Consider the following 20,402-nt stretch of genomic DNA (forward strand, 5'->3'; position numbering starts at 1 on the left):
ACGCACTTTGGTTTTTTTTCTGTCCGTCTTGGCTTGCAATGTTGTGATTTTCCTCGACTTGTGGGGTCAAGGCAAGGCCCCACTAGAAAAACAAGGCCATGCTGCAGGATTCATGACGTCACACTAGTGGATGGATTTCATTGATAAATTCATTGCCATTACCATTCCCATATGTTTTAGGTAAATAAACAAGCTGGCTGTTTGTAAGATTTTAATGGTAAGATTTTAGTACAACTATCCACCACTGTGACGTAGTGTTGCGCTGCCTATGCTGCAGCATGGCCTGTTTTTTCTAGTGGGGCCTTGGGTCAAGGATATTAATTAAGAAATAATTGTTTGTCTTTAGTTACTTACTCAGTTAAGAACCTTCACATCCTAGGATCTCATAGGCTATAGCCCGAAACCATTTTTCACATTAGTTCAAACTAGGACTTAAGGTTGTGGCATTAACACTTTAAAAAAACTGATAAAATCCATTGGGTATTGGTGGGATTTGAACCCCAAACCCGCACTCTACCTTTCGACCAGGTCCCCAATGTATCAGAGATTGGGAATTATAACCCATATTATCACCTGGCCAATAGGATATGGTAAATAAATATGATTATTTATTATTTCTTGGTTATTTTACCGCTACTAAATACGCAACCATTTATACCAGTTTTTCAATGACTATTAATACACTTTTAACAATTAACTTTAAAAGTTTAAGTTAATTAATTAAAACATTAATCAGCAATAGTCAATGCTCTAATCAACTTTTTTTTAATAATTGTTAACCATAGTGAACAGAGTTTGTAATATTATATTGTTTAACTGTAATTTCAATCTATACATAATTTGACCATGACATTTATTATATTCCCATTTTACTAAATAATATGTGAATATTGTGGGTATTTTGTATTGTGATTACTATATTATTACTTATTCTTTTTCATGTTGGATGATACCAATAAATTAATGATACTTGAGTGTAAATGGGAATGTTAGTTTAGTAAGTAAACGCTATTGAGCACAAAGAAACAAGTATAAAATTTTCAAATATGAATAAAAATAATACACAATTACATTTTGAATCACAACAAATAATTTTAAACAGACAAAAAAATCCAAACACAGAATCCAGTTAAAACTACAGAAATGTGTTTTTAGGACCAACTGGTGTGCAATTCAGAACCCCTTCATGTTGGTTATATTTTGGGGTTTTCATGTGGGTTGAATCTGTAAAGGGCCTTTAGAACGTAGCAGCCTTCAAATGGTTGTGGTGAGCAGCATTATTATGAATTGGTTATATAACGTGTTGCATATAACAATGTAAAGTTTGTACAAGAGTAACTTTAAAATCATCAAATATTCGTATAGGCTAATAGAGAATGTTATTACGTTAGGGTTCTTAGGGTTTATTAACTTGTTTACTTCCTGCAATTGTTTTCCTTGAGCCCTCTAGAAACAATTTAATTTAATTAAAATTAGTTGGTCTTAGTTTAATTATTTTTCTACGTTTAATACTCAAACTACGTAAACGGAAGTTAATTGTAAGTATTAATTTAGCAAAATAACCAGACTATTTCATTGATTGCTTGCTTTTTTTGTTTACTTAAAACACATTTTCATTTGTATTTCAAGCGTTTTGTTGTCCTAAAACTTTTAAGTATGTTTGCTGTGACTCCTCCTGAACTCTCAAAAAACTTAACGCAATTTTTTCCAGATTATAACGCTAAATAGTGCGACGATTTGAGTTGTCTTATTTATTTTAAATATTACTTCGTAATTATTAGAGTTAGAGTGTCTTACGGCACGTAATAATAGTAATGTAATAATATAAATAATTACTTACTTAAGTTCCCTAACAAAGTTAATTTATTTTTGTTCTTCTCAATCTTTAAGGGACCTCTAGTTCTAAGCATCGATGTTAATAAGTGGAGATTTGCTAAAAAATCAAACTTTGGTCGTACAACAATCGTCTTCAAAGTTTATCATTACTATTGACGGTTCAGCTGTGCAATTAAATTAGAATTTGTTCATTTATAAAAGAAAGAGATACAGGAAAATTTTATATTAAACTAATATTATTTGTATCTATTCTGCTTAACATGTGTATAAATTGAAGCTATTCAAAACACAAGGAAAATGAGCCTAAAAAGTCTTATTGAGATCTCTTGAATACTGTTGTGTTATACAGGGTGAGTTTAAAAGCTACTAGCCAGTTTAGTAGCTGTTACTAAAAATTCTCTGAAAAAAAATTTCTATTCGTCAATTTACTCATCTCCACGGATTTTGAGTGAACTAAACTGTAATACTAGCTACACACGTGTACTCACATTGATAGTAGTTTGTGTATTATAGACAATCAGGAACAGCAATGACGGAGTAAGTAGTTAGTAACAAAAATGTATATCGTACTCACTGACAAGCCTGCCTGCCTTTTTACTTTTTTCTGGCTAATAACTTGAGAAATCGTGGATACAAAATATTAAGCTGCAGACAATGAAAATCGTTTAAAAAGCGAATTTTACCCTAATGATTTATATGTAGAGGTGTTTCTGTCAACAGCGTAACCAGACAATAGACTCCAGGCACGATGCTGTTGATGTGGTCCGATTGGTCAGTTGGAGGAGGACAGCCTCCACGCCAGCAGCGCTCAGCGGCGGCAAGAGGAACTACTGTCACACCTGCTGCAACAGGCGGCAGTCTAACTGTGTGCTCAGGCTGGACGGGGTCAAAGTGATGACTCCTCAGTAGATTGTGTTAGGTGCTTAGAATCACTCTGGCAGCCAGGATAGGCAGTTTAAACTGGTGTGGATGCTCTTGTGGTAACATTCCATTGGGACGTTTTGGAGAGCCATTCCATAGGATAAGTGTATGTGCTGCAAGGATAGAACTTATAAAACGTATTCCAGTGCAACCCCCCCCCCCCCCTCTTAGCAACGTGCTCGCATAGGAAAATGTCAATTCGGGAAGAAGTTTATCCGAGAAGATGTCCATTTTAGGTAACTGATCTTTTTAGAACATGGTGATGATTGTTTGGGAGCATGATTATCTGGAATATGTTCATCCATAAATACCAAAGTACCCATGAACTTTTGAGAAAACTACAAGTCACACAACAGCCATATACTTAGAATTTTCGCCATGACGAGAAACCTTGCGCAAAACTATCCATTATTTCATAAATTGCCCTTTCAGGTTGTAATTCCTTTCTAAAGGGAACTTTCCATATACCTAATGTTAAAAATACCTCAGCTGTACTTATTTGTATGTTATTCTTTCAATTTATTAGCTTGTTAATATCAGGTGTGATTAATTTTTTGTATTATTGTATTCTTTTTTGTTTATTTCAGCTTAACTTAACCAACCAATAGTTTTATTAAACTCATGAAGGCAAACGTGGTGACGCTCGTGGGTAACAGCTAGTTTAGATAAATGCTCATTTGGAATATCCCTATTGAGTAAGACTCCTAGTTTGGTTTCCATTCGGAAACGATAAAACTCTTACTTATATAACTACTTAAGTGAAAATATTGCAAAGAACTTTTCTAGTTAGGACTGTTACTACTTTACCTCTTCGCTACTGACTTTATTAGCGAAAGATTTATTAGCGAAGATTCAAGAAAAAGGTTTGACTATATTGTTATCCTCCCAATTAGACAAACAACTGTATAAATTTTAAATTTCTTTATTAGTGTTGATTGGCTATGTTTTCTGGTGGTTTTTATTTCTGTTAGGGTCTACATTTTTAACACCACAATTTCCGTCATACATTTTTCATTGGCGTAAAGCTATTTCCTCATATTCATAATAATACAAAAATAAGACTAATTGTTTATGTATTTCATATATGATTTATTTTATTTATATGTTAGAAGTATTACAAGAGGCATTTAACCATGAATAATCTATGAATTACAGTACGTATTTTTTTTTATTTAATACATGTTTTATTTTTATATTCACCTAAAAGATAGAGCGAAATAAACATATAAAAACAATAAAAGGTACATATCTGTTATTTTAGAAATATCTATTTATCAGTATTCAACAGTAAAAACGACTCTTGTCTTTTAAAGACAAGCCAAAAAAAAACAATTACACTCAAACAAAATAGTGAAAAGAGATACAACTACTTCGCTTACTACAGCTGATCAGCTAACAAGTTAAGTAACTGATAGTTTAAATAAAAATAAAATTACATAAAATGGAAAGAACTGTTTATATCATACAGTATATATATACATCCTTACATGTATGTAAAAGGTTGTCACAAATTTTGCAAGAAATTCATTTACTATAATGTGCTATTCAGCTTAGGTATAAGATGTTTACTTTCAAACAATTTTAATATGATTAGTAGGTAGCATGTTTTATTACATATCTTATATCAATATTCTTTTGTTAAATGGTAAAGGTATAGGAATAATGTCGAAAAATAAAGACTTTTATGATCTCAAGACATGCCGAACTTTATTGAGCTCATTAAATTCATATTTTTATAATAAAGATTTAGTTATTTATATTTTGTTATGTTTTTCGAATAAAAATGTGATTTCAATGTTTGTTTCAATTGACCTAAAACTTTAATGAAGTAAATCATTCAAACTTATAAAAGGGTAGGCTGGTGGTCATTTAATTGATGACACTCGAAGATATTAAATATTCGTTCTCATATTTAAAAGGGATTTTCTAGATTCCAATAAAAACAGGTCCTTTGTGAAAATAAAGTAATTCCACAGTGTAATAGATATCCTACTAAAAGCTCTTTTGATTAATGATATTTTTATAATATTAACGCTACACTCAAGACCAAATTATTCTTCATCAATAGAAGTATATTGTTCCACAGAATATGTGTGTGTGATGGATAAAGATTGTGAATGCTAAAAGGTTAACAGTGTATTCTGTAATATATGACCAACTAAAGATGACGACGACTTGAATTGCGGTCGTCGTAACAGGGTGCCTTGTTGTGCCATTTTTATCTTTATAACAACAATATTGAGAGGTTTATTTGTATACAGCTGGAATTGTGGTGATTAAAATTACAAACGAAGTTGTTAAACGATTTATCAATTGCTTAACGTAAGGGGTTTATGTATAGTTTATTAAAAATTATAAAACACATTGTTACGAAGATTTATAGTAACCATAAGATACTAAATTTGAATAAAAATCTTTTAAGCCTTTTTTGTGAAACCAGATTTTTCCATTATTACGCAACGGAAATGCAATGCATTAATGATTAATTAAAAATACAGCATTCCATCTTCCAAAAAATATGTTTTTATGATTACTTTAAAAAGGAGGAATTCACGAAAAAATTCTACGGAATCGGCATAAATTTTGAAGTTGTCTTGAGCAGTTCCAAAAGAGCTTAAAGAGTATAAAAAAGTGTGTTTAGCTATGAGAGGTAAAATTTAATTGTAGGCGTATAACTTTTTTGTTGAAGAGAACCAAATTATTGTCTCATGTGTCCTCTCTCGTGGCGTATATGTTACAAGACTGTTGCTAGTAATTTCTCCCGCATGTCACATATTAGTGCTATTCAGCCGATTGTTTTATTATGACTGAATTGTATCATTTAACCATCACCAAGAACGAAGCAGGATTTTTTTAAATTGGCATCAGTTGGTTTTCCTTATCCTTTTGGTAAAAATATATTACTCCTTCCTTCACAAAAATCAAGATAAAATTGCTTCCATCAGAAATACATCAGGTAGCGATTCTCCTTTCAATGAAATCAGATTGAATGTGTTTCACCGCGGGCTGCAATTTTGGATAGTTCAATTTTAACCTGCTGCTCACTAATGTGTGTTTCAATGTTATATTGTCCAGAACTCAAAACTTTAAACGGAATGTGATGTAAAATTGTGTTACAATCATTCATGACCTAAATATTATCACAGCACCAGCCATAATACTGCTTGACATTGGGTTCTCGTTTTTCGAATAAAATCCATTGGTGATTAGCGGGATTTGAACCCGTGACCTCGGGCACCGAAGCCCTCGAGTAGTTTAAATAGGGCGTTTTTATAATTTGTCATCAAATTCAAAATATTTTAAAATATTAAAAACTTAATAATCAAACCTCTACTTCATAATATTTGGAATAATAACACACTTAATAAAATATTGGTTTAGGGAGAATACATCGACTTATTGTTTACTGAACCAATGGAGTTGGAAATGCATTTGCTCATTATGAAGTCAATCAAATATATCTGATGGAAAACAAACCTTGAATAATGATGACGCAGTATTGTTATTTATAACTTAATAAATGCAGTGCTTAGCTTATGCATGATAAGGTAATTAAATTGCTTCCTACAACCTATCATATTATGAAGTAGCCATTAGTGTGGGCTTCATGGTGAAATCTAGAACCCATAGTCCAGGATGGACCACAGCTACTGTATTTTTTTATTTAGACGCATGAAGCCAAAAACACAGTTTTATTCATCTTTACTTATATTAGAAGGCACTATTAGTACAGGTAAAATAGGGTTTTATAAACAACAAAATTTGTACATTCATGAAATTTCACCTGTGAGTTACTAATAATATGAGAAATGAAGATCCGATGAGTCCCCAAAATTTTAGGCGTCCTAAGGCCCTTTTTGGGGCCCTTTTTGGGGCCCTTTTTGACCCGAAGGACCCTTGTCCGTGAATACTTTTGTTTTTACGTTTAAGGACGAGTGAGGTGTGGTTTTCGATGGTTTTAGTTATTTTAAATCGATTGTGACTCGTTTTAAGTGTATTAAACCACTCCATACAGGGTGTTTCGAAATATTATTGCTTTTTACAATATTTAAACTTCTATTCATAAAGTAATAAAATGAGTTACCTCCATGCTCTATATAAAAGGGGATTATTGAAAATAATTGTAATTCTTTACTACGTAAGGGGAAACGATCGCAAGGAGTAAGATAAAATATTAAATACCCCCGTCACAGTAAACCTGCAGACCTAGCGAATTTCGGTTTTACTTACTTGATTTTCAATTAAATCTAAAATTGCATTGCGTTTAACGATTACCTAGATTTGCTGCTACAAGGAGACTAATAAAGTGTGTTTATAGTAAAATAATTATAGCCTAGTATAAAACAAATAAATTTGACAAGTTTGATCAATATATATCTATTAACAAACAAACAAAATTATTTGACACTAATCTACAAGAATAACATGGGGATTTTAAATTTACAAATTTAGTATTTTTTCCGTAACTAATAACCATACAAAAAACGTTAATATACTAAATTATTTGTTTTTAAGCTATTTAAAATTTTCTAGAGAAAAATTGGGAAACTTTGAGGGTGAAGTAAATTAGAAACCCCAATGTTTACCCCATAAACCTCGTTCCCATTGTTCAGGACAAAAATGCTTGTACCGACAATGCTGCTCTGATGTCTTAGTGTTGTCCTGGTCGTCATAACCACGAAAGACAACCGCACTTGTATTGATTGAAAATAATTTTGAGGAAATTAAGATACAAGTTGCAAACGTCAGTATGTATGAAAGGTGTTTTTGCACCACATTGTCGTGCTTTAAGATTGGTGTTGCCTGTACTGCAATATGCAAGGTTTGTATTGGGGAATCCTGCTTGAACACCAACTTGGACAAAATCAGTAAAGATGGATAAGTTGCTAAGAATAATAAAATTTTTAATGAGTCGTCTGAGAATAATTATTGTGATGATGAAATTGTAAAGAGAGATACCACGGAAATTGTAGAAAAATTGCTTTAGTTTAAGTACTTCATTTTAATATGTAATGTAAGGTTTTATACAAATACAATTGTTTTAATTTTTAATACATGTAAAAAAAACTTAAATAACTACCTAAGAAAAATGCATATCAATTTGAAATTGTTCTTAATAGATTTATATGAAAAACACATTGAAAGATTATTCACACCACCTTAAAAGTTGAAATTTTTGCGTAGTAACCTATGTTATTATGTTATAGTGTAAAACTTAATCCATCCCCTTTTAGCGAACTTTTCATATAGGAAATAAGCTATTACCGAAGGTCTTATGGTAAAACATAGACCCGAAACCGATTTACGTTTTCATTTCGATGCCCCCAGAAGCCTAAATCACCCTTAGAGGGCTGCTGTTTAGAGGGTTGCAAGATAACTCAAAATATTATATATGTGTTTATATACATATATATATAATATAATATATCCATGTTATATACGTGTCCGTAAACATGATAACTCGAGTAATTTTGGTTCAATTTTAACGAAACCGGCATAATCGGTCCTTGGAACAGGGTTTTATGTGGTATAAAATTTGTAATCTTTGACCCTCAAAACACAAAGTTTCTCAATTTTTCTCTAGGCCATTTAAAGAGCTTAAAGGAAACAAATAATTTAGTTTATTAACGTGTTTTGTAAGTAAGTGTATTAGTTTAGAATAAAATTCAAAAATTGTAAATTTAAAATTCCATGTTATTCTTAGGGAGAATAGTGTCAAATAATTTTGTTTGTTTGTTAATAGATATATCTTGATCAAACTTGTCAAATTTATTTGTTTTATACTAGGCTATAATTATTTTACTATGAACACACTTTATTAGTCTCCTTGTAGCAGCAAATCTAGGTAATCGTTAAACGCAATGCTATTTTAGATTTAATTGAAAATCAAGTAAGTAAAACCGAAATTCGCTAGGTCTGCAGGTTTACTGTGACGGGGGTATTTAATATTTTATCTTACTCCTTGCGATCGTTTCCCCTTACGTAGTAAAGAATTACAATTATTTTCAATAATCCCCTTTTATATAGAGCATGGAGGTAACTCATTTTATTACTTTATGAATAGAAGTTTAAATATTGTAAAAAGCAATAATATTTCGAAACACCCTGTATGGAGTGGTTTAATACACTTAAAACTAGTCACAACCGATTTAAAATAATTAAAACCATCGAAAACCACACCTCACTCGACCTTAAACGTAAAAACAAAATTATTCATGAACAAGGGCCCTTCGGATCAAAAAAGGCCCCAAAAAGGGCCTTAGGACGCCTAAAATTTTGGGGACTCATCGGATCTTCATTTCTCATATTATTAGTAACTAACGGGTGAAATTTCATGAATGTACAAATTTTGTTGTTTATATAGGGTTTTTTGTATTATTTTACCTGTACTATATAATCCTTGATATGGTTTGATTGATGTTAATTTAACAGCCAAAATAGAGTTCTTGTAGTAGAGAGGTTTTGTTCCTCTAATATATTTTATATTTCTTTTCTTCAAATTAAAATTAATCATTTATTAAATTCAAACAGACTTTCAAACTATCCAATATAATGCACAAAATCAATATTGCATAAATAGTTACTAAAATGTTAAAGTACTTATTGTAGTACGTTGTCTCTATGGTAACATTACGAAGATAATCGATGCATATCAAATCGAATACTTTTATGTTCCCAGGTACCCAGCTTCACCTATTTGTATACCATTAACTATCGTATATCAAAGTGAGAGATTAGATTTACTACAAACTCCTTGAATTCAGAATTATAATTTAAGGTGAAATTTCACTCAGTCTAGGTTTCTAAAGGTTTTCAATTTGGCACTTACAACATGGGAACGCATAACTTTTCAGTTTTCAGATATGCGTTCTAGTATTTATATAATTGAAATTTGTATAAAATAAGATATAGAACACCTGAAGATATAGATTACCTGTTACTGGAAAAATAAACTATACAAATTAGCTTTATCCTCCTCATAAACCGTCAATTTGATAATTGTGCAAGAAAATGGTAAATATATTAAAGACTGCAATCAGCATCTGGGAACAGACTTATGTCTTATGTATAGCATTAAATAAAAAGCAATAGGATTTTTCTAGAATATTCCACAATGTTGTAAGATCATTCTCAACATTCCTTGAATAACCTCACATCCCTCACCAATAATATCCTCTGAACATTTTCATAAAGAAGCACTGTAAATAAGAGAATGATTTGTTAAGATTAAAAGCTAACTTTGAAAATTAACAATATAATGCCTACTCTTCTTTTTAATTTTTTAAAATTGTAATTGTAAATTTATATCTCCATCCATTTTTATGAGACAAATTAAAGTAGCCCATATAATCATGTTTATAGCTAAATAGTGTCTTTTACTCCCTCTGCAAGGGAGAACGATCCTATTTTTTGCGAAATGGCAGGAAATCCATAACATTTGACAAAACAGATATGAAGTTTCAAACATTTTCTATGGGATGGCTGGATGTCATCTTATTTTATAATAGCGTAGATGATTATTTTACTTTTACTTTAATAAACGCTTAGTTTTTATTAGTTTAGTATTATTAGGGAAATAGTTGGTTAAAATGGACCAACAACGGATACAATTTTTCAAATGTGTAAAACTGAAGAACATTGTAACATAAAGACAGACGTGGAGATAAAGACTCATTATGTTTTCTGACTATACAATGAGGCCTTCCAAACGTAGGAAACTGAACCTAGTTCAGTATAAAATAATATATTCTTTTGAAGTTTCTCTTCCATTTACAAGCGTTATAGAATTCTCTTCGTACATTGCTTTCACATTCTCCTTTTCCGCTATAATATACCTAAATCCTTAGAAAATTAAAAAAATCTATTGCTAAATGTTTTTGTTGTTTCCATTGCGAGAAATTAATGTGCAATAAATAAAAGTGCATCTTTGAAGCTTAACAAGAATGTCTAGTGCAACACGAATATGAATTAGTTAATATAGTTAATTTATCAGAATGTTTATTTCATAAATGTTAATTTACACGTACTGTTTTAACAATCCACTTTATGTTGTAATATTTACCTTCTTTACATAACATGTTTATAGATATATATTGTAGAAGAAGAAACGAAAAAGAAGACGATTTTAGTTTTATTCTAAATGAAATTATACGAGCCAATCAATCAACTTATATTTATGAAGAAGTCACCACAATGAAACGCTAAACAATTTTTTTTAGGCTAATCTAGGAAAAATTTCTTGATATCTAAATATCGCTTTAAATTAACAGGACACACTAGCAGCCTGGCATGCTGTTTTAAACTCAATAGAAACAATGTTAAAGAAAAACAGACACTACATTGGTGTTTAATTAAAAATGTAAATCTAGTCAATAATGTATCCGTGGGTTATAAGCTCAATAAAGGAGATCAAATTTTAAACTATCTATTTGGCAGGTTAGATAAATCGTAATGAGTTTATTAACTGGTCAAATAAAGCACTCGTTTTATCTTTGACTTTAGATGCGGAAGTATAAACCATCTATCTGCACCAGCTGAGGTTTTTCATTCCTGCGATATATAAAGTGGCATAAAATATGCAATATAACACTAAATGTTCTCTTTTATTTGGTTTAGCTTAAACATTTTTTGTCAAATATTTTAGAATAAGCCACCATTTAACCACCAATGCGCCCATTTTCATTCCAAACCTGGCTAAAGCTGTTAAATTGAAATGGATTTACTAGTTCTCAGCATAGCAACGATTTTATCTACAATTAATATGTACTACTTTACAGCACAATAAACATAATCAATATACTACAATGCTCGTGTGTTTGTAAAGTGATACATACATACATGAGTTTTTCTGTTAAGTCCATTCAAGTATTGCCCCAGTCAGTAGGGGATGGAGATGGGAACTAAAGGCTACGTCGATTTTGAAACAGCGTGTAGATGAATTTAATAGGTAAAAGCTTGGATTATGTCAGCAATTAAATTTGAAATTCATTTCGGGAGCTGCAATGACTATGCTCGTAATACACACAAGGGTTTTCCTACCACCATAATTAACTTATAACACACAGATTAACTGTTTAGTAGTATACAAAAAAAACGCCAACTGTGAAATCAGCTGATTAGTTAACAGGAATAATCCATTCCCGCTCTAGAGCGTAAATGAGCTATTTCCCATACTGTTTACAGGCGCGGTAATATGTAATATCAGAGGAGCTATCTAGGGTAAGGAGAACTACTTCAGAAGAGAACTATCATTGGCAATGAGAACCCTAGGAGTATCTGGGATATCTTTAGTCTACGGTAACCAAGCAAAGCAGTTCCTATAGCAACTCAACCTTTACCAGCATAATTGTGTAACAATATTATGTTATTGATAACACAATTACCTTATCTGTGACACCAGGGCGAAGTGTTTGTGTTATCGAAGTAAGTAATGTGTCAACAACAGTAGTGTAGTGTATAAAGGGAAGCATTTGATTTAACTAAACATAGCTTTCAAAACATCTGCATTATATTTAGTGTTGATTTTAGTAGACTAATCCTAGATTGTAGTTAGTTGACTCACTTGACGGATATAGGTAATTTAAACATTTTATTTCAGTGATCCAGAAGTTATACCATAAAAATGTGTTTGGTAAAATATTTGAAAAAGCTTTTTTTATATTTTTTTTAATATTATAGGTTATAATATGCCCCTATTGTTGTTTAGAATTTTAAAAAATAATGATGGTATTCTGTGTTTATGAAAAGGTTTAATACAAACACATTAAGAGGTAAGCAAAAAATATTATCGTGTGATGTTGTTGATTTTGCTAATACAGACAAACTGCGCGTGAATTGTTTGTTCACAAAATAAAGTTTTGAAACAAAGGCTACCATGTTTTAAATCAGGTTAAGTTTAACATGTTTGAAATCTTACAATAAAGTTTAAATTCTTTAAAATAAACATTCAACCACATTTTAGTGAGTAAGAAACTACTTCAACGAAATCGTCAGTGGTCTATGACTTAACGTCTGATATATTCAGACTAATTCTAGAGTAAACGGAATATAACAACATTGGAAAACATTGGAAACGTAATCAAATAAAAAATACATATTTCAAATTACTTATTATAATGACCAATTAATACTCCATTACTATTATCATAAATTACTACAGTTTTCATCCACCTAAACTAAAAATAAAGTGTGTATTGTTAATGATTCCAATAATATTGTTGATTATTATCACATTTAAAGGTTTATATTTCTTTTCATTCCGAGACAGGATAATTGGTGTTTTAACACCAAAACATGTCCTGAATAGACATATTTTATTGAGCTGTGACGGGAATTACGTAAGTAATTTAGTCTTACATTATGTCCAACAGCTCAGGGGCTACATGGATTTAAAAAGAATAATTGCATCAAAGCGTCAACAATTGGCACAAATGTCTAGTTGTATAGTTGTCTATTTGTGAGCAAACTGTTCCGTAGGTTTACACGTAACACAAGTCCAAGAGATTGATGAATGAGGTTGGTTATCGGTTGTTGCAAACATGTTGACAAAACTAGGATAGTTCTGTCCCACCATGATACCGGAAACTCCAAAAGAACACAACATGTAATGCAGAAACTTTTGTTCAAGGATTAACTTTGATTCTACTCGATCCAAGCTAAATTTTGCCGGTTTAGGGTGGCTATTTAAATTCACGTCTCATGCCTAGGATATGTGGGCCTTTTTTGATAGCTAGTATGTTATTTTGTAACAAAACTACTTAGTTATTTTTGAGTGAAAAGATTAATATATATCTAATATGTTAAGAAATAATTTGGTAAACTATCGATATCTTCATTTACATATAAACCTTCGATCACATCTATAACACTATTAATGTGATTGCTAATAAGCTTTGGAAGATTTGCTCACCTTGCAGTAGTAAAGGCGTAGCGTATACTGTATAATCTTAATTGACATAACAATCAAGACCACTGGACCGAGTCCAATCTAACTCGAGTTCCTTAGCTCAAACGCTAATTGCTTAGGAGTTCTTCTCCGTATTATTCTGTTACGTAGGTTGGGTAATATTATTTCTGATTTCGTAGAAATTTTCGTTTTATATAATTTTTGTTTATAATTAATTAATACATTGTGGGAGAAGCCTTAAACAGCCAAGCGAATGATGGAAACAAATTATATAAAGGGAAATTATTATTTTGTTTACATCATAAAATTTACAGTAATGTTTCATTTACTTTGCTTGATTTAATTTAATTTTAATATTAGGACAAAGATAATTGGTATTAGGACATTAGGTGTAAATTTGTAAGCCTTGATTGAACATTTCGAATTTTAAATTTAATGTAAATATCGATAAAGTTGGTGGATAAAATGTAAGGAAAACACACCAATTACATACAAAAACGTCACATAATAACTCCAACGGACGATGGTTTGATAATAATTACAAATTTGTTTGAACATTATTAAAAGTAAAATATATCAACAAATTAATACATAAATATGTGTTACATCAGCTAAAATAATATTTATAATTATTAACTATGACTAGTGTTACTGTTGCTCGAATTTGAGCAATTGCGAAGTATTACAGGCTATATTTTAAAACGAATAACAGTCATAATATTCGATGACTTTAAAAGAGTCGACTCAAAGATTATGGAAATACTCACGATGTACATAACAGTTTGATATAATCAACATTTCTTGTAAATATCTCATCATTTTTCAAAAACTGGTCTTGTTTTTTAGTGTTTTCTACAAATGTCTCCCACTTATAGCCGCATTAGGTTGTCTATAATAATGATTATAAATAAAAAAAAAAACATTACTTCTCTTTCTTCTACTTGGTGGTGTTCTATGATGTTCCTATATTTCCATAGTTTGCAAATCGGCTTTTTTAATGATTGCTCAAGAAATGCAGGACAGTTTTAATTCAGTTTACTTTTTAGTATAACAAATATCCCAGGCTTTCTCGCCGTTTTCCATTGTAATATTTACGCCAACCCAAATTCAAATTATAAATATTTCATTTCAAACAAGTCAGTAAATGTTTGTAGCACACGTTTCCTTAAATTGCAACTAAAATATTAACGGCAATTAAATCATCCAGTTGATCAAAATTTAAACAAATATGTTCTTCATAAGGATAACATGCGAACTTGAAAGGCCACTGGGGCAGAGCCCAAGGGACTAAACCTTATTGTTCACAAAGTTTCATGTAGCGTATTAATAATATAGATTTCTACGACAAAAAAAATATCCATAAAAATTTAAAAAAATCCCTGTATCTACCAATAAAAAAACTTTGTGATCTTTTTCAATTAACTAATATTGATTATAATAACAAATTAGTAAATATAAGTCTGCCCAATGATATTTGATGAAACTCCTAACTATGAAATCCTTTACCGAAACATAAAACATTCTTTTTGTAATTAAATAATTAATTAAATATTAAGAAAACACGAAAATATCCAGCTAATAATTGTAAACATTTTTGCCTAAATAATATTTCTGTGGAAAAATAACATTTAAAAGCATAAAAATGAAACACCATAATTTCACATTCATTATCAAAAGGCATGTACAACTATATCAGTTTATTAACCAAAGAGTAGCTACTTTTTAGAACTACTTGATGAATGAAGTAGGTTTATTCACACGAACTTCCTCGTTGATGGAGAATACTCTCTAAATGCTATTGTAATTGCTTCTATAACTCTGAATGGCTTGGGATAACACAAAACACTACTTGGCTTATCTTTGATTAAGAAAATCACTCTACGTATGTTAAACAAGCAATTAAAAAGTGATATGTAAATTTAGGATAAATGAGTTTTATCAATATTTGTTTTGCCTTATGCTATTTCTAACAAACTTAATCTGTTTGATTACATTTTTACTTCTCTAATAAGGGCTCAATTTACACTAGTCTTTAGATATACGGGTTCAATTATCAGAACACTTATGTAACACCAATGCATTTTATGTTGTTCAAGATGACCATTGATGAAATTTGTAACTGAGTTTAAGCCCAGAGGGTTTGTTAAATAGTAATTTTGGTACGTGTGTCTAAAAGTTTTTAATCGATTTAAAGCAGATAAGACCAAAAATGTAGAATTTAGTTATACACAAACAATATTATTGAAATTATATGAGATGTAGTTGTGCCGTGGTCTATATATCAGAGAAAGGAGGATTTTTATTTTAACTGTTAATTTTCTACAAAAATAAATAAAATCTAACAAAAAACCACTATGTGGTAACACTTTCCCCGCCAAGTCAGCAATCCAAAAAAGATAATAAATCATTACTTTTTCCGCCAAGAAAAACAATGTAATGTATGTAAGTTTGGCAACTTGGCGGCAGACTTTTGCTCGATCACTTTAATAAATACCATATAACTAGTTTCATTGAGCAAGTATCTCTCCCATTAGTACAGTGATAGGTGAGAGCTTATTTTACAAAATTTGACCTTATTTGTGCCACATTTCATAAACTCGTAATAGTGATAATTTTATATTTACTGATTGCCTCGAAATTATTATACTTAGTTGGACTAATTAATTAGAGAAGTTGATTTGTGAAATTATCCACGAACGTAACTTCAATGAAAAAAGCCAAGCAAAAGTCTGCCGCCAAGTTGCCAAACTTACATACATTACATTGTTTTTCTTGGCGGAAAAAGTAATGATTTATTATCTTTTTTGGATTGCTGACTTGGCGGGGAAAGTGTTACCACATAGTGGTTTTTTGTTCGATAATATTATCTTAAATGTTTCCCCCACCTGAGGATTGTGTGGCTCGGAACAGATCAATGTCGAACAACATTAAACCACGCACGAAACAATCGCTGTGTAGCTGTGATAGAATCACCACTTCTCATGAAACTGCCATATAGCATAGACAAACGATTGACTTTGCAATTCCCACGTTTCCATAGTGACTGAGATAATGAAATGGCGTCTTGTGTGGATCTATTACAGCCAACCAAATACATCTACCAGGAGAGTTTCCAGAAAGTTATCATTCAAGAATAAATATTATTCACATTGTTACGATTGAATAAGTTGTTCGTTAAGTAGGATATAATTGTGAATCAGATCCTATATCTATTATGTAGAAACACAAGAAAAGGTTTCCTGGATTTTCATTAACCTTGGAGAAGTATTTGTGATTGGCAAAGTTAAATTAAACCTCTAACTGTGAAGATTATGTCAGTTTTGATTACAGATTAGACGGAAATCACATTAATTTTACCAATGCATTAGATGAGTCATTTATGGTATTTAATATTTGTTTTACTTAAGTTAGACTTTTTAAATTTATAGATATAGAAGCGGTTTGCAAAAACTTAAATTGGTTTTGATCTTATTCGAACGGTATATCGTAGAGTTAATTTACTTCCAAAAAGAGTCAATTAAATCTTGAAACTAAGGTCAAATTGCTCAGATTTGTTGAACATGCAAAGACAGTCAATGTGTTAGAAAAAAACTACAAATTGTAAAAAAAATTATTCATGATGTAGCCCCTGAGCTGTTTAATTAAACAGAGTCTGCCTTAATAAGAGAACAGAATCAGCTTTAATAAGAGTCTGCCTCCACAACATTTGAACTGTGCATGTAAAGGTATGTACCTTATATTTGTGTAAAAAAAACTCACGATTCAATCAATAATTAGCTGAAAGTGGATTTTAAGACTCTTTCAGATCCTATTTAGTCCAGAGGTTTAACATTTCGAAGCATCAAATCACTAAATACCATAACATTCTAATAGTAAAATTTGAGATTCCAAAATTCACAATGAAGTTAGGTGAAATTCCAGACAAATCTGCTCGACATTTAATGAGGTATAATAACTTAAATCGATTGTTTTCCGATACGTCAGGTTGTCATTATTAAATTATTTATACAAACAAAATCAAAGGGTGGCAAAACAACGAATTGTTATTCTGCTCAGAGTGTTATCGATTTATCACCTTATTCGTAGATATGTATGAAGTTGAAAGTCATATCACGTTTACAAGTGTATATTGTATGCTACTGGATATCGTTCTTGCACACTCGGCTTTGTTACACAATTCATCACGTCTTGAGGTATCAATGTATGATATTACCACGTGTGATTCTATCTAATTACTGTAGAAATTGAATATTTATTTACCTATATGATTCTCGGAATGATTACAACAAACAAGCTAAGAATGCGAAATAGGATTAGTTTTGCGTAATGCATTTTGTATCTAAACCATTAAAACGCGCGACTGCAAACTGTGGTTTTCAATTATTCCATCTATACAAATACAATTAGTATGTTAAAATCTGACAATACAATCTGATACAATTATTATGTTCGTATTTTATAGCAATATTAATTATCCCAAGTCAATAAAATCATGCCCTGCCTACACCACGGATTCACAATCCAATATTGGTGGGTTTTAATTTAAGATGTGTTTTCTTATGTATCTACAGTCGTTTCTCAGTATCAATATATCGAGTTTATTTAAGCTAATTAATGGCTTAATTGAAAGCGTAAAATCAAACAGTAATTTCAAAGTGATTGTGTTTTTGTATTTACTTTATTTTACAAATGTTAAGTAAACATGGCTGAATGTGTTTACCATGTAACTTAGAAAACAGTTTTGCATTCCTGTTTACATTTTTAATAAAACACTGATTTCCGATTCAAAACGATTTCGTTGCTGATCATGATTTAAACAAAACATCATATACAAATTGATGAGTAAATGCTTTTTCTTAATTTAAGCTAAATATAGGTCAACTAATTATTAACTCCCTTGTATTGAAGGTTTGGTGCTTCTAATCTTAATTGACATAACAATCAAGACCACTGGACCAGGCCCAATCTAATTACAGGTCAATTGTTTAAGCCTTAATTGATGAGGAGTTCTAATCTAGGAAAATAAGAGGAAGCAAAGTACATTATATCGATTATAATTTAAGTTAAAACTGTTGTAAAAAAATACTTTAATGGCTTATGGTTTTCTCAAAAGTTCAAATCCTTCTTAGCTTTATAAAATATAGATTATTGTTATTTTACTGGGGAATAAATCTGGCTTTTTTTTATAAAAACTTAAGTGAAAATCCAATCAGGCAAACAGAAATTCACTTAGTCTGCAGGTTTGCTGTGGCAGGTGTATCCTTGTTCACGGCGATTTCTTTGACTGAAATCCATGTACACTTAAGTTGTGGATGGTACCTTCTAAGGATAAGGATCACGAAATGTTTAGAAAATCTTAAGCCTTCAATCTATCAACCGCTTACTTGAATAAAAGGTCCTAAAGTGAAACTTCTCCGAAAAATATTATTTTCATTACACTGTCTCAAAAACAGCTGTCTTACGGATCGTTCTTAGTCCCTAAAGATAGCTTTTTGCGGACTAATCCATAAACTTTTAAGGACTCGAATCAATTTCAATCAATTTCAAATATCTCAAATAGTTAAAAAGTTAAAAGGGTGCAAGTTAATTTTTTTGCCACCCTCGTGGTTATTTGGATTTGAAACGTTTTAGGGCACCATTTTGTTATTATTGAGCCGATTTTGGTTTTCTTTATGTCAATGTTCATGTTTCGTCAAGACCTGTAGAGTTACCAAACTCGACTATTCTTGTCATTTGAAAATTTTGAGCTACCCCCTACCCCCGCAACCCCTAAGGGCAAAATTTTCAAAATTTACCATAAATATTGTGGCCCCTCATATCTAAGAAGGTTGCCGCAAACCGATTTCAAATATCTCAAATTGTTGAAAAGTTAAAGGGGGGTGCAAGTTACTTTTCAGCCACCCTGTATATGACAATGTAATATTGTTCGTAACTCGTCCTAAAATGCTCTTTGTTACTTAATCGAATTTCCGGACCGTCTCAAAAAACCTACTTTAGGGACTAGTAACGAAAATTACTATTTTTTAAACCTTCTATTAAGGTCACGAACATCAAATAAAGTGTTTTATTTAATCACATTTGAAATACTAAACATGCATGTAGGTGATACAGTAAATTGTGTTTACATAAGAGCAGACAATTGGTAATCTGCCGCGGGCACACGAGGATGTCATATCAAATATGATGGTTTGTTCGCAGAACTCTTTAATTTGATTATTTTTCTACACACATGTATTAAGTTAACATATGTTTAGCTTGGCAACAAAGTGTAACAAGTAAGTAAAAAACTAGTCCATCTCCTCTCCTGTCATCTACCAATTCGTTGAAATTAAAATAACGGGAAAAGTTATAATAATCTAATACTTAACAGAGTGGTTGGATCCTAAAAAATTTAAAAAAGTTCAGTTACATTTATACCTTTTTATTGAATCTGGTTTCAAAAACATAAAACACCTTGCTTCTTTTAGCCTTGGTTTTACAGCTGTGGTCTAAGGTTTTAATGGAGGAGTACAGACGACAAATAAAGCATTTTATCATTTTATGTAAGCAACTCTTTTTGCATAAAAATGGATGATTTTTGAAAGTGACGGACTTAATTTGAAAACTAACGTACATTTAAAAACTGTTTCAGCGTGACAAAAATTCGAAAGAAAACTAAACATTTCTTTCTACAACGTGTCGAGTTTACTATCACCTATTAAATCTATTTCCTTAGAGGTGGAGATACGTTTATAATCGT

The 20,402-nt window shown here is 31.0% G+C and overlaps 1 protein-coding gene across 1 annotated transcript in view; it reads left to right on the forward strand.

The window, feature by feature from the left end:
• LOC128996124 (dnaJ protein homolog 1-like) overlaps positions 1–20,402 on the forward strand; it is a 448,367-nt gene that overhangs the window by 216,794 nt on the left and 211,171 nt on the right. The gene's annotated exons all lie outside the window — the stretch shown is intronic.

This window comes from Macrosteles quadrilineatus, unplaced genomic scaffold, assembly GCF_028750875.1.
Source record: "Macrosteles quadrilineatus isolate MER2022 unplaced genomic scaffold, UCM_ALF_1.0 Scaffold_6__1_contigs__length_79288215, whole genome shotgun sequence".
Classification (NCBI taxonomy): domain Eukaryota; kingdom Metazoa; phylum Arthropoda; class Insecta; order Hemiptera; family Cicadellidae; genus Macrosteles; species Macrosteles quadrilineatus.